Consider the following 8,654-nt stretch of genomic DNA (forward strand, 5'->3'; position numbering starts at 1 on the left):
AAGGAATGCTGCCAATGCTTATTAACAACTGCACGGTTCTTCAGATACATGGACACTGGAGGTGCTTTACTGAAAAAGAAATGCTACACATGTCAGCAAAGTACATCCACTGAAAATGAAGCTATGCCTGCAAAGCTCTGCTTTCTAGCAAGATAGTTCCACAAGTTACAGAGACCTACAAATAACAAGGAATCCTGGTAAAACTCTTAAGTATCTGCACACATATATGCCGTCCTAGCAGCATTTTTAAGGGATCACATGCCATGCTGCCGTGGTCGTGCTAGAAGAAATCTCTGTTAGGTTTAGTCACAGAGAACACTGAAATAAGCCCTTACTAGTATTTTTAATTAACAAACCCAGGTTAAGAAGACATTTCCAAAAAGGACAAAAATATGTCTGTAAGAACATTTACTCTTTTAAGATATTAGAAGTCATAGCTCCTAACAGTTTTGGCAGAATACTTGTGAGAAGATACATGATGTAAGATGCTACTAAGGCTGGGATTTATTTCGTGAAAAAGGGAGAGGAAAGGAAAGGGCTAGAACTGGAGGCTTAAATACCTGTCTGAATTGCTGCTGCTGCAAACAGAAAAAAAAACAGGCCCATCCTCACTTCCTGATCTGTTGGGTTGTTCACTACATTTGTATCTTACTGAATTTAGTTGTAGGTAATGTCTGTATAAAAATTATGTAAAAATAAATTGTTTTTATCCAAAAATCTTTCAGGGTACTTATACTTTTTTTTTTTTTTTTTGCCTGTGCACTTCACCCCCAGTAAGATTACCATCCTGCAGCAGAATTCTCTGCAAGCAAGAGCCCTGCGTCTGTATAGATCCACCAGGATTTATGTGCAATTCGTGACAGGACTTGAGGTCAACACAGACATCACCTATTACCGCATTCTTTTCTCTAAGATTCTAGCACTAATATCACCATTAAATAATCTTACTCTTACTCTAGTATAAGAGACGTTTTTCCAGAAGAATGCAATATTTAAAATTTCAGAGAACCACTGAAATAAAGACATGAATGCATTTGAGAAGATTTACGTTGGAAAGTAATGTGAAAATGAAAAGCAAGAAAGTGCATGCAGCAGACAGAGAAAGGGACCAGATTGCAGAAGAATATGTATCGGAGAGTAGGCAGAGAGAGAAAAAGTAAAATGTGTCAGCTGGAAATGTTAAATAAGCAATAGCAAAGCAGCTGCTATCAAAAATAACCTGTACTGTGACCAAAGTCAGTTAAATATGATTAAATGTGGATAAAAATATTTAGTCTTTTCTCACGTTATTCTTCCATGTAAGCAATTGCAGGAGCACCCAAAATGATGCATACTTAATGAAAACAGGTGAAGAGTAATATTTATTCTGTAAAGTTCATGGATCTTATAACTATGATGAAAATTTGTAACTACGAACTGGCTTTTCAGTTTTTAAAATCAGACATGGTGTAATTCCCCAAGAGACTTGATATAACACATGTTCTAGTAAATAGGCTTTAAGTACTCCAGCCCTAGTTTTGGAAAAGAGCAAACTGTAAGAAGCTTCTGAGTTCTGCACAACAGAGAAGTTAGGCACTTGTGGTCAGTGCTGAACAGTACAGTGTTCCTGGTAAATTACACGCCTATTTTAGTGCCATGGGAAAAAGGAAGTCCTAGTTCAAGCAAGCATTACAAGAGAAATTAAGTGTAGGTCATCGCTTTGGCTTGTATTAGTACTGCAGATTACTCAGGCCCAAATCTTGATGAGCAGGTCTGAGGCCCAGTGCTGCAAAGGTTTATGTTTTACTTATGATGTATCCCTGAGATGTCTATGAAAGAGGTGATCCAGCTCTTACTCTTGTAAACTTGAGTTGCTTCCTCTGCATTGGATAAGGCAATTGTATCTAAGTTCAGTGTGCTCAGTTTACTGAAACAGCAGAAAACACACCAAAAATTACTAGATTTCAACTTGTAGCCATGTGATCCCTTAGACATGATGCAAAGGTAGCAATGGAGAACTACGGCAGGGATTTCACAGGGAAAGCTGAACCATTCCCATCATCATCAGCCCATACACGAGTCAGGCAGAGCTGATGCTCCACCCTTCAACATAGAGTTATGCCTTACTGAAATAAATTCTATACAGTTTTTGTGTACAGACTACACACACATACACAGCACACGCACACAGAAGGGATTTACAAGATCCAGTTCTCAGCAACTTGTATATCACGTGGATAAGCAGAACAGTCACAGTAGCCTTTTTGTTCCGAGAATTCATCCCAGTCAGTTTTTTTTTTATGATCACTTTATTAAAAAAAAAAAAAGTGTAGAGTATTGTTATGTTCATTCCCACTTGTTTAACATGTCAAAACATTATTTTATTGCAGAATGAAGCAAAAGTAGTCTTCTACATAGATAATAGCTGTAAGGTATTGTACTTCGCTTACCAGATGCAAGTCCATCAAAGTCAGCATATTTCTTTTCCATCATAATTATTCCCCACTGTAACAGCAGTGTTATAAGGTAGTCCTAACCAATTCAACCAACTATTACACAGAGAGAATTTTTGGGAAGAAAACAGGAACAGCAAATGAAATAAATTAAAATTACATTAAATCAATTGTTATACTGCCATCTAGTGCATACTGAATGATCAACTATACAGAGAAATGCTATTAATTTCATAGAAGCACAGAATATCCCAAGTTGGAAGAGACCCACAAGGGTCATTGAGTCAAACTGGCTCCACACAGGACTACCTACATATTACACCTTATGTCTGAGAGAGCTCTCCTCCTGAGAGCTTCTTGAACTCCTGCAGGCTCGGCGCTGTGACCGCTGCCCTGGGGAGCCTGCTCCAGTGCCTGACCACCCTCTCAATTTCAGTAGTTCATGGTACCTACGATTGGCCTACAGCAAAAGAAGAGTTAAACTCACCAATTTGAATGTAGTCATGCATATAGTGAGCTTACCTAAGAACAGTAATTGGGAGCAATTTGAACTGTGAAAAGTGACAGAGTACAATGAAAGAATAAATTTGAATATATATTGTTTCATATGCATATGAATAAGACTGGAGGAACAGTACCTGTGGAGTCTACTGGAGGGGCATTCAGCAAATGAAAAATAGTGTAGATGGGGAAGGAGCAGGTGGGATATAGTTCACACATTGTACAAATTCTTTTGTTGTACAAAGAAACAATGAAATCAAAGACATTGAAATGTTAAAAGATGAGCTCAGGGATTTTGCACAGACAGGTTGTTCATAGAAAGTGAAAACCGTATCATGCTGCTGTGCAGGAAATTGAGTAAACCGTTGCTTGGAATAATCTTACTTTTGGAGTAAGAAAGACAAAGGGTGACTGAAAATTCATTGCAAAGATTTAAGGAAGGAAAGAGCTCAGGATCAGTACACTTAACTATGCAACATGTCTAGTAAAATTGGACTTCTATTATATTAAATAAAAAATGAAGGGGAAATTTAAGTCAAAGTATGGAAAGGTTTAGTTAAATAATTCTGGTACAAGCAGATGCTCAGCCAACGAGTAGTGTTCCTGGAGTACAATTTTCAGCGGCATCAGGAAAAGTCTCTTGCCAATTTTTGTATGCAAAAGAAGAACATTGTGATCTGGGCAAATGTACTGGGGGGAAAAATGGGTATCCTCAGAATCTAAAATATTCAAAAGACTAGCTTTATCAGAATGCTAATATTTAGCTATACAGCCTAAAACTTTAATTTATACAAGCCAGTTCCTGACAAGTTTATTTGATGATTTTCAGATAAAATATTTGGAAAGTTGGAAAAAAATGTGGAAAACAAAATCTATTTTTCCTTGAAAATTCATCCCCTATCTTTATTTTAATTTTATCAGTAGTTTTCTTGAGTCAAATTATCTCAGATGTTCCTCTTTTTTCAGGAAAATCATCCTAGACTCCATATAATCTAAACCCAAATATTTTCAGAAATAGGTCTGCATTTCTCTTTCCCTATATTTCCCAAGCATATTTCCCAAGCATATTTCTTATATTTCTTCTTTTCATATATTTCATATATTCTCTTTCATATATTTCATATATTCTCTTTCCCTATATTTCCCAAGCATTTCAGGTAAATGCTTGTTCTATTCTGATGGCTTTATAACGCAATGTAAACAAAGATGTGATTTTGAAAAATCAGAAGAAAGTGATGAAATCCATAATTAAAAAGTACTCTGCACAGGGAAAACTTTGCACCCTAGGTGTTTCCTTAAACCCTAAATCATTTAAAACTAACTCACCTTTAATTTAAATAAGATAGATTGTTATACTCAGTTTCAAAGTTTCATTTTTACTTCTTGCATATATTTCTAAAAATAAATGTGAAATCAAGAGTTGTATACCTTCATTAACCTCATGTTATTTGCTTTTGAATGCAGCTGGAAATTTTGTACAATTTAAAAAAAAAAAAAAAGGTAAGCAAGTATGCACATTCTGTTCTTCACAATTCTTTAATTTACTGCTATGTTATATCCTCTGTCTCATCTGCATCAAGCAGTCCAAATTCTCTTTCTACAGATTTAATAACTTTTATTTACCTATTTTCATCAGTCCTATTTTTGAACTCATTCATTGACACATAGGACAATTTGCCAAATAATTTGTACTAATAAAACAGCAGAATTATGCAATGGCCCCAGTAAGCCTCCAGCATTCAAATTTGTATACTGATTTATGAAAGATTGAAAGAGTTTTTTTTATTAAAACTAGTGTTCAATAGCTTGCATTGAAAGGTGTCAGAAATTTTAATAGGTTTTTTATTTATGAAGTCAAAGCTTTGTAGCAAGTGTCAATTTTTGATTAGATGATTATACCATGTATACAGTCCACAAAAAGCTTAGATGAAATGCAGTTTGCATTATATGAAAAACAGAAACTATACACTGGGGAGAAGGGTTCCTTTTACATGTATTCAGCGGTCCACTGTTTTTTTAATCTCCATGGGATTTTAAAAATTTACAGATGCTTGAAATAAAACAAGTACCTGTGAAGTGTCTGTAATTTGAGGTTAGAATATAGACTTCACTTACTAAGTCTGACTGTCAGGACTGTTACAACCAATTCAAGCAAATACAATTGTCTTTACTGTTATTTTTACCATTTCACTTCCCATTTCTATTTTTATTCACTGTAGGACGTTTCACAAGCCCGTATTCTCAGAGCAGAGACTTTTTTACACCAAGCTGAATACAGTTTAAGTACTAATTGCACCTGCAATATGAATAAGAAACAGTAATAATAATTACACCTTATAGCTTGATGTGAAAAGGTCGTGAGCTTACTCCTGTTTCCATTCATGCCAAATTTTAAATAAAACTGAGAAAGAAAAGTAGATATTAGACCTCTTTGTGAGGATACAATTGCAAAAGTTAATCCCCAAATATTGTAATTATTAGTGATATGAAAAAGGTTATGCCTAAGTATAGGATTTAATCCTATGTGTCTAGTCTATGCTAGCTTTCCTTAAAAGCTGTCTGCAAATAAGGTTATCGTAGCATGGCATTATTGGGCCATAACACATCTTTTTATCTTACCTGGAATATAAGAATGGGGCATATCTCAATCTGTTTAAACTCCCCAACAATGGATCTGCCCTCAGGAGGGGACTTTCAAGTCAGGTGCACGAAAATAACCATGTCTGCAACACAGATAAAAAATGTAGTTACTTGAGATGGTGTTTCCCGAGTGATTAATCAAATCCCTGATTCTAGGTTTCAAACAACTGTTCTAAATCACTTCATGTTTTTGATTAATATCTCTGTCCCCCATACTTTTTCACCTCATATGTCATCCTTGCCAAACTCAGAATCCAACCCCTCCCCAAACCCCAAAAAAAGAACAGAAACATATGTGCATGTAAGCAAGCAAGCAAAATGTGGGGAGATAAATGTGCAGTTGAACACTTTATTTGGTTGTAAATGAAAGCAATGGTAGCTAAGCAACCCAAGATGATGTGTCACTATTTTTCATTTTAAATGAAACTTTTTTTGATTTCTTCAAAAAATTTTAATGCTGTTTTGATTAAAAAAAAAAAAAACTCTGCTCTAAAGTATTTTTTTAAAATCAATATAGATGTATTTATAGTCAAAAAATATTCTAGCTGTTGTCATTAACCGGCACTCGCTACCTTCTTGGCTATGTGACTCAGTACAGTATACCCACCAGCATTTCTGTTTATTCCAGGACAGATACGTTAACCAGAGCACTGACAATGTTGTTCCTTGCACATCAGACATCAGGTAAACACTTCATGCTTTTCAAGCTGAGCACAAGCTCAGTGGCATTATCCAAGTACGTTATATAGTTATGCAAAGAGTAGGGAGGCTCTGGCAGTAAATTTTTACTCCTTGTAAAAATTGCACCATCAAGTTTCAGACTGATCTACTGAAATATCCTTAAAGTAGCTGGTCATTAGATCTGTTTAGATGTAGACCACACTGGCCAAGCTAACGTCTTTTCAAGGCAGAACACCTTCATAAAAGTAACACTACTTACTTGAACAGCAACCAGTGAATTGTGGCCTCACTTGTGTTTCACAGAAAAGGTTTATCCTGTGACTGCTGATCAGCAGGATTTGTGTTCTTGAGAGGAAGGAAAAAAGAGGAAGCACAATAAGGAACACAAATAAAGTACATTCGGGTAGAGCAGGTGGCACTGAGCAGACTCATATCATGGGAGCTGGACTTAATCTTACTGAAACCAGTAAGTTTAATCTGTTTTTAAGGCAATTGACCAGATAGTTGAATATCTGTACCCATACAAGCCAAGAACAAATGAATGCAAGCCTGGAATGTAAATACTCTGGGTAGAAAGTGTCAGCTGAGTATTTTTCTACAGAAAGATACTTGATAGAAGTCACAGAAAAAGAGATGAAAAAAATTAAGACAATCAGAAGAAGTTCATACCTCAAAAGCAGCTTTTTCCCTTTGGCACTTCTGCACTCTTTTAATGGAGGCAGAGCCAAGCACACTGTTCAGGGTGACAATCTTGGCTTCTCATAAGTAAAGAACAAAGAACAGCTCTGACTTGGAGATCATAATATCTTGTGTTCTTTCAAGCCCATTACAGCTTTCACAGAATCACAGAATGGTTTGGTTTGGAAGGGACCTTAAAACCCATCCAGTTCCAACCCCCCTGCCATGGGCAGGGACACCTCCCACCAGACCAGGTTGCTCAAAGCCCCATGCAGCCTAGGGCCTTGAACACCTCCAGGGGCATCCACAGCTTCTCTGGGCAACCTGTGCCAGTGCCTCACCACTCTCAGAGTAAAGAATTTCTTCCTTATATCTAACCTAAATTTACCCTCTGTTAGTTCAAAGCTATTCCCCCTTGTCCTATCACTACACCCCCTGACAAAAAGTCCCTCCCCAGCTTTCCTGTAGGCCCCCCTTATGCCCTAAAGGCTGCTGTAAGGTCTCCCCAGAGCCTTCCCTTCTCCAGGCTGAACAACCCCAACTCCCTCAGCCTGTCTTCATCCAATGGCCTCCCATAAGCTCAAGGCTCAGGGATGGTCAAATAAAGTAAACAGAAGGTTAAGAAACATGAGCAGATGAACAGAGCACAAGAGATAATACACACACCACTTTGTAAACTCCTTTTAGGCACACACTTGAATACTACAGCCAGTTCTGATCCTTCCTGTTTCAGAAAGGATATAGCTGAAAAAGGTCAGAGCAGCTAACAAAGGTTATCAAAGGCTGGGACAACATCTGTATGATTAATAACTAAACATTACAGGAGTATTCAGCATACAAAAGGGTGGCATGGAGTAGTAAGTCAGATTAGTACGGATACCATGAGTAGCCGTTGCCTTTCCTAGTAGAAGAACAAAGAATTATAAAATGAAATTAGCAGTGGGCAGGTTTTAAAGAAAGTATTTTTCTTCACAAGATTCACAACCATGATAGAAACATCGTTGACCAAGACCCTGTGTGCACTTAAGCACAGTCCAAAGGGGCAACTGGACAAATCCACTGCAGAGAAATCCACTAGAGATAACTAAGCGGATCCCTTCCTTGGGAAGTCCCTGTAACACAGAAGCATTCTGCACAGCAAGCCGTGCTGCATTCATTCCCATGCTTTCTTCTGGACACCTGCTGTTGTTCACTTTTAGGGACAAGAGGGTACAGGAACAAACTGCAGGGCTGGGCTCTGCCTCCGTAAGACCACTCTCACTAACCTCCCAAATTCTGTTCTCTGCAAGTTCCATTCTCATCAGCCACATCCACCCTTAAGGAAGAGGAACTGCTCCAACAGGGGGGAAGCACGTCCTGCACTCACAGTGCCAGCAGCCCTTCCCCTCCCATGGTGCCACCAGGGCATGAGGGACACCTCTGGGCCTGCTCTCATTAATCACAGAACCATTAAGGTTGGAAAAGACCTCCAGGATCATCTGGTCCAACCATCACCCTACCATCAACGTCACCCACTAAACCATGTCCCCAAGCACCACATCCAACCTTTCCTTGAACACCCCCAGGGACGGTGACTCCACCACCTCCCTGGGCAACCCGTTCCAATGCCTGACTGCTCTTTCTGAGAAGAAATGTCTCCTCATTTCCAACTGAAACCTCCCCTAGTGCAACTTGAGGCTATTCCCTCTGGTCCTATCACTAGTTATCTGTGAGAAGAGGCCG

The sequence above is a fragment of the Cygnus atratus genome, chromosome 4 (genome assembly GCF_013377495.2).
Source record: "Cygnus atratus isolate AKBS03 ecotype Queensland, Australia chromosome 4, CAtr_DNAZoo_HiC_assembly, whole genome shotgun sequence".
NCBI classification, from domain to species: Eukaryota; Metazoa; Chordata; class Aves; order Anseriformes; family Anatidae; genus Cygnus; species Cygnus atratus.